This window comes from Montipora foliosa, chromosome 10, assembly GCF_036669935.1.
Source record: "Montipora foliosa isolate CH-2021 chromosome 10, ASM3666993v2, whole genome shotgun sequence".
Lineage (NCBI taxonomy): Eukaryota > Metazoa > Cnidaria > Anthozoa > Scleractinia > Acroporidae > Montipora > Montipora foliosa.
Genome location: NC_090878.1, coordinates 38,321,803 through 38,329,302, shown reverse-complemented (window position 1 = coordinate 38,329,302; position 7,500 = coordinate 38,321,803).

The window sequence follows — 7,500 nt, the reverse complement described above, 5'->3', positions numbered from 1 at the left end:
ACGAAAATGCTTTACTATTGCCATAAAAACTATCCAGTTCATAAAGGCCACCTTTTCCAGCGGAATATTTTTTGAAACAAACAACATATTTGCTATTAGAGGCAATCTTTCTTTCAAAGAATTCTTGGCTGTCACATCATGGTTCCAATTTTTTTTTTTTTACCTGAAGACTGTGCAGAGAACAGAGATCACAGATCCACTTAAGGTGTTCGATTCCTTCTCTGTCTTTGTTGAAACCATAAGTTACCAGATAATTTTCCATTTGGTTTCAGTGTTCTACATAACAGCACACTTGGTAAAATATTAGAAATACAGCTCACTTTGATTTCGGCTCGACGGGCGATAGTTGTTGTCGAAGTCCATTACTCCTCGCTTTTAAGATTCCAGATATTTATTTTTCACTGCCTGTCTTATTTATCCAATTGACGTCCCATTCTTGAGCTCCATAAGGGTCTATTTTGTTTAAAGATGCACTAGAACGCCATGCGCGTTACAACGACTTTCGACGCCATTGCAGGTTTAATAATTAAATGTTCTCCTGTGTGCACCAGGGAAATCTACGCATTACCCCAGCCCCCTCAGACCTAACAAAATACTCACAGAAGGCTCTATTCACAAAGACACCACTTAGCAGGGGAGTGACAGGCAAGACTTTTACCGACACGGAAAAAAATAAACAAATAAAAAAATTAAATAAAAAAGCCAAGAAATGAAACGCTGATTCCGACTGGGTTTGGCAACCCAGTAACTAGCTGGAAGAAGGGGAAAACTCTTGAGGATCTATGTGTTGGTATTATTTACAAAGCTCGTAGTACCTTGATTATTTTTAAACGTTTATATTATAGTTTAATTTATTCACATCTGTCGTATTGCACTGTCTCATGCGGACGTACCTACCGGACTAAATTAAACTGTTTACTACTGCTACAGAAAAGAGTACTAAGGATTATAACACAATAAGGCTGGCGAGATCATAGCAGACCCCTGTTTACTAGATTACGTACACTGAACATATTTCAAATTACTAAATTACAAATGGGTGACCTTGTATACAAACATCAAAATAACTTGCTTCCTGATATTTATGACTCCTATTTCACAAACATCAGAGAGGCCCATCGATATTGTACACGTTCAAGATCAAACCACAATTTGTTTATACCTCGGCTAAGAACTAATTATGGCAAATTCAGTGTTAGATTTGACACAGCCGATAACTGGAATAAAATACCTCAACATATAAAAAATGCTTCTTCTCTCCAAAGCGTTAGAAATGAGCTTAAAGTTCATCTACTTACATCCAAAGCCCGAGAATGACTTCCTGTTTAGCTGTAATTGCACAGTGTCATTGTTTTGCTTTGTTTTGCCAGTTTTGTTTGTTTACTTTCTACCTCAAACTTATTAATTAACCTAATTGTAGTCTATTTTATTTTATTTATTGGTTTCACAACGTAGTCTATCATGTCTGCCTGCTATTTAAAATTAGATATTAATATTAATACCTTGTATGAATGCTAGATTTGGTGTGCGAACACTACTAACCCTGTGAGTTTTCGCTCGCAAATCTCCACTCCACATTTCTGTGACCTGTATTATTAATTTGTATTGTTGTATCTGTGGAAATAAAGAAACCTATGAACCCATGAGGACGATTTATCTTAAGAACAGACTGCACTAGCGACGACAAGCCCTTTTATTTTCGCTGTAAGTGCTATCACTGCTTCATGCAGAAAAAAATGACAAACCACTAAATTTAAGGACGTTCGCGCCCGTTGCTTCTGCGCATTTTTTCGTGCATGTCACGCGAGACGTCATGCATCGCAAACCAAGGAAGGTAAACACGATGCTAAAGGCGCAAACATTTTTCAAAAGAATGGAAAGCGAAAGCGTGTGGCATCATGGGATAGCTGTGGCCCCAGGTCTTCTCGGAAATGTCACGCAATGACGTGACAGTGTAAATAGACGATCGTTTTGAGAACTTCGCAGCGATTTAAATTTACTCTCTCGAATGCTCGGTGACCCCTATTTTTCTTCCCGCAGATAACTTCCTTTCCTGATTTTGTCCATTTTAACGAAAAAACAAAAAATCTGTTCATGAGGAGTTACAAATATTTCGCCTTTTATGCTCTCGTGCGACCGAAGTTTTCTTTCTTAGACTAACATGTATCGCTTTTCAACGTCTATTTCACCACAGAAAAAGACATCAGCTGAAAAAGTTTATTTAGTTATTTTAGTCATGTTGAATTGAGTAAGTTTACGTGATCTAAATTTCACTGATGTAGCTTTTTTATTGCTGACAGTTGTAAGCTAAGATCGTCTTAAAATAACGCAATCTTCTAAAAGTGCACCTCATGATCTCGAAAACAAGCAAGTGACCCCCATTTTTTTTTTCTTTTTGGCAAAAGTAGATCATTACCTTTCTGCGTGGCAAGTTTTAAAAAATTCTGTACGTGGGAACATTTTGGGCGCGAACGTTCTTGAGATAGTGATGTGTATACTGTATCTGGAGGTGTTGTGGAACTCCGCTTGTTCATGGTTGGCGTGTAAGACTGGTTATTGTAACCACTCTTTGGCTCTTACGCTTAATATTTGGAAATTTTCCTTGTTTGAAAGTGAAGGTACACAAGATTTAATCAGTGATGCGGCAGCAAAATCAGGGGCACCCAACGAATCTGTTCCTCACTTTATCTGTTCCCCAAAGGAATTTTGCTGGCTGGCAAAAATACAGGTGTTTCGATGAACTGGCTGGGAAATTTACTATTGATAGGGGTTTTGCCTGGGAATTGCTGACTTTTTCTAGCATTTCAACCCGAGCTGGCTGTAGAAACTCTGAAGACTGAGGACGACTAAAAAAAAAAAAAAAAAACCTTTTCCCTCTCCCAGAGAATAGTGACAAACATACGACGGCTGGTCAGAGTGATTGGGCTTGCGGAAAATAACCTGTTTTTTATATATAATAATTAATTAATTAATTAATTAAGTAATTAAGTAATTTAATTCCTGGCTGGCAAATAAATTTGATCAGCTGGCTGGGAAACCAACCAATTTTATCTAGATGGCTGGGAAATTTCTTGTGTGTCTTGCTGGTAAAAAGGAACAGATAATGTTTTCCCAGCAACACTGAAAAACACCTGAAAATGCCTTAATAACATTTATTTTCATTAACAGGGGTATAATAATACATTTTACAACAAATTGGTCGTTGGGTGCCCCTGCAAAATCCTGAAGAGGCACTGATACAGTAATAAGCTTTAAACCTCACCAGAGTTTCAATCAACAACAGCACAACTCGCACCCTGCTTGGCAAATTTTCGCTTTGTGTACAACAAATTCGGATCTGGTGCAATAGAAAAACTGTCTTTCCCTTGAATGATGTATTCTTCGACTCTTGAAAAAGCAATAGCAACAAAAAGAAAAACAAGAGCATTTTTTAATTTCCTCAAACAGATGACTTGATTTTACACAACTAAGCCGGATCGAACGATGTAGGCTTACCAAAGTTATTAAATTTACCTCTTTACAATTTGAGCTTTAAGCAAAGTCGTTCTAACATTCAGCCAAAACCGTAGCTCGTCATTTTTTCAATATCGATGACCTTCTCGCACTTAAAGAAGGACCAGGAATGTAATTTTCCGCACGTCGATCGTTCATTTTCTCCTTCCCTCCTCGAAAATACTGCGTGTTTATCCTAAAACGCCTCGATGTAATGTCTGGCCGCCAGTCGATCCAGGTTGGCCGCCATTTATGAATTCGGTGTATTCGGCAAGATTTCCTCACCTTCAAAGTGGTCCCATGTTATCTCTCGTTGTGTTGCCAAAATATTTTGGGTTGCTTCCGCAGGTACCGGAGCAGAGATTACGTAAAACAAAAGAATCAAAAGACAGAAAACAAAACAACTCCGAATAAAGACTTATCCCAAGTGACCAAAAAAACAATGCTTTCCAGTACCTGTAGAAAGATCCATATTTTAGGACCACTTTTCCGTCGCCACATTCTTCACGTTTCTAGCCATAAAACAATGTCAAATGGTCTTGAACCACTTGCTTTATGCCACGTTTCACACTTTGAAGCACAATCCTCCAGGATAATGCGGATCCAAATCAGCAGACATACCCTTTTCCTCGAAGAATGCACAGACAGCGCCGCCCGCCGTCAAATTGTCAGTTAACATTACTAGGGCCCAGGTCACGTCCGTGACATAAGGAGACGGTTACCAGCCCAAAAGAGTGGTCCCAAAAAAAATTTCTGACCGCTGTCAAGATCAGCCAGTTATAGGAGATAACGACAGACAAGGCAAAAAAAAACCTGTGCATTTTTTAACTTCAAAGAAACAATAGTCTAGCGTTGTTTTTGGAGTGGTTCCACAGGTTCCGCGGGTTCCGTGGGTTCCGGAGGTTCCGCGATCCGTGATTCTTCCGTTTAATAACACCCGCTAAAACTGTGACAAAAATCAACCATGCAAATGATCATGCTTTGCGGAAGTTCGTGAATGAAAACTCACTGAGTAAAAAAGCTAGTTTTTATGAATCCTAACACAAGATATTATTAATTTAATTTTAAAAAACTCAATGAATCCTTTGCGATTATGTTATGTAGGTCTAGATATGCCCGCTGTAAGCTGATCTCATAAAGGTATAGTTGAAGTTTTTGATTCGGTCAGTCGGGTATAAAACGCAGACTGTGGACTGGGTATGAACAAGAACTGAGTATCATAAAACGGAGTATGGAAGAAAACTAAGATTGTACTGGTCCAAACATATATATTTTTTTAAATGGCCTTGAGTCTTGTTATTCCGTATCAAAATATTGTCTCGTACACAGAAATGCTCAAAATTGTACTTTACTCCACGAGTTAATCACTTGGGGGAGTGAAAAAAATTTTATGGGACAGAACGGAAACATTTTAGGCATAGACGTCAACTCTTCGTATATTTCTATCTTTTATATTAAAGTCCTCTGACTGTTGTTGTCGTAGTTCGAGCCAGGGTGGCCAGATGGATTCAACACACACGAAGAGTGAGACACGCAATCTTTACTCTTAAAGTAGGCGTTCAGTTTCAGTTTCACTTTTCAGTTTTACTGTGCATTTTGCATAAAGATATCGCAAAGCTATCATGGCGATGCTCGCAGTTAGCAAAAGCTAGTCGACTCGGAGGTGAGCAGTGCTTTCAAATATATTCCAGATAAAAAGGCATTTACAGGGGCAAGGATTTGAGTTCATTTATCGAAGGTTACAAATATATAACTACACATTCACATAAATAATAAATTGGTGTTAGAATGACAATTAGTGCAGTGGAGAACAGCGTAACACTTGTACAGTGTAACATAATTAAGCATAGAAAAGGTATTTTAAATTGAATAAATAAGTGACTAATGTCCTAGTTGCCCTATCAAGTGAGCTCCAATTCAAACAACAGGAGCTCTAACTTGATAAAAACTATTTCTTCGGCAGTCTGATTTTATGCGATTAAGGGCCTGAAGTATACCCTTCCTTTAAGATTCAGTAAAATAGATAAAAGGGAGTAATCTATCATTCAGACCTATAACTTAATCTTACACACCTCGGTAGGCAGTCTACGTTTATATATATGTCCTACAGCCTCCCAATTGATGATATCTAAGAAGTCATGATCTAAGATGGTGGGAAATACCTTATGAATAATTCGTCCTGCTTTGATATGCAAATTCTCCAGTTCATTTAATATAGATACTGAGCAATTTCCCCATACTCCTATGCAGTAGGTCACTCTTGAAAGCACAGTTTTAAAATATATTTGCTCTAAAAGTCGTGTTGGAAGAAATCTTTTTTTTTCAGTGCTTTTAGATATAGCTAAGTTGCTTAGTGACATAATCAATGTGGTTCTTCCATGTTTATTTACTATCCATAAAAACCCCCCAGCAATTTCACTTTGTATGTATATTCAAGCAACCTTTCTTCACACCTAAGTGGCAATAAAGGACCCACTTTTTTTTGTTTTTGCACTATCATAACTTCCGTTTTTCCAGTGTGTAACGTAAGTTTGTTCCTTGAGCACCAGGTATGGATCTCATCTAACATTTCATTAAGCTTCAAAGCAATTTCATCCACACTATTTTCAATGACGTACACTGCCAGTGGTATCATCAGCATAGAGATGTGCCTTTCCTTCAGATACGCAGTCTGGAAAATCGTTCACATAAATCGAAAAAAGTCTCAGACCTAGGAGATAGCCCTGTGGTATGCCATATCTAAACTGTAATATGGGTGACTTATAGTAGCATTTAATTATGCAAACTGCCCATGACCTTCTAAATAGCTTAGCATCAAGTTAGTTAATTAATGGTCCACTAATACCACAAGCATGCATTTTATAGTGTAAAATTTCATGGCTAACAGAGTCAAAAGCCGTTCTAAAATCTATGAATAGAACTCCAACTATTTTCCCTGCATCCATTGACTGTTTCCATGATTCCGCCAAATACAAAAGACGAAATTCAGAGGATAGGCCTTTTCTGTATCCCCATTGGTTCTTATGTAACACTACATTTAAAAGACGGCCGATCGAGTCACAAATGATCGACTCTTTGACTTTACTTGGAATGCTCAGCAATGTTAGTGGACGATAATTGCCACAGTCTTCCTTGGATCCACCCTTGTGTAGAACCTTCACCCTGCCTGTTTTCCATTGCATGGGATATTTCCACTGCATATAACTCATCCTGCTTATGTTTGCTATATTATAGCTGATATCTCGGCAATGAGCTTCATTTCCTTTGGAGTTATAATAAGGTCACTACCATAGGCTTTTCCAGGTTTTAATTTAGCCAGATTGTTAGAAATCCTGCAATTGTCAAACTGAATTTCTGACATCGCAGTAGTAATTCTATCGACGAATGAAATATCAACACATTAGCAAAGAAAGTATTCATGATTATAGCTTTTTCACATTCGTCATAAACTAGCTTGTTGTTTTCATTCTTCAGTGGGCCAATTTTGTTTTGTACCTTCTCCTGTTTGTTCAACTGCCTTACAATGCTCCAAAAGTTAGTGGAGCCTTCATGTACTTCACTTAACGACATTTTCCAATAATTTGCTTTTGCTCTTTTCAGGGCTTTGTTGACCTTATTTCTTAATTGTCTGTACCTTTTCCAATCATTCGAAATTCCTGACCTTTGTGCCGTACGTAGACATTTATATCTTCCATTCATGATCTTCCTAATTTCAGAATTCATCCAAGGCAGTGAGTTAGATCGAATTTGAGCTTTTCTTTGAGGTAGAAATTCGGCCTTAATATCCTGATGCATGCAGCATCTCACTCATCCAATAGTTATCATCGATGTCCTCAAACACGTTACATGCATGCCAAGGAGCCAATGCAATTTGTTCCCTAAAAGCTTCTTGGTCGCGATTTTTCCAGTCAATTACTTTTCTTATTGAAGGAGGAACTCTTCTCTTGGAGAGTCTCAGTACAGAAAAAAGTAATCGATGATCAGCAATCCCTGTGTCAAAAACTCCAG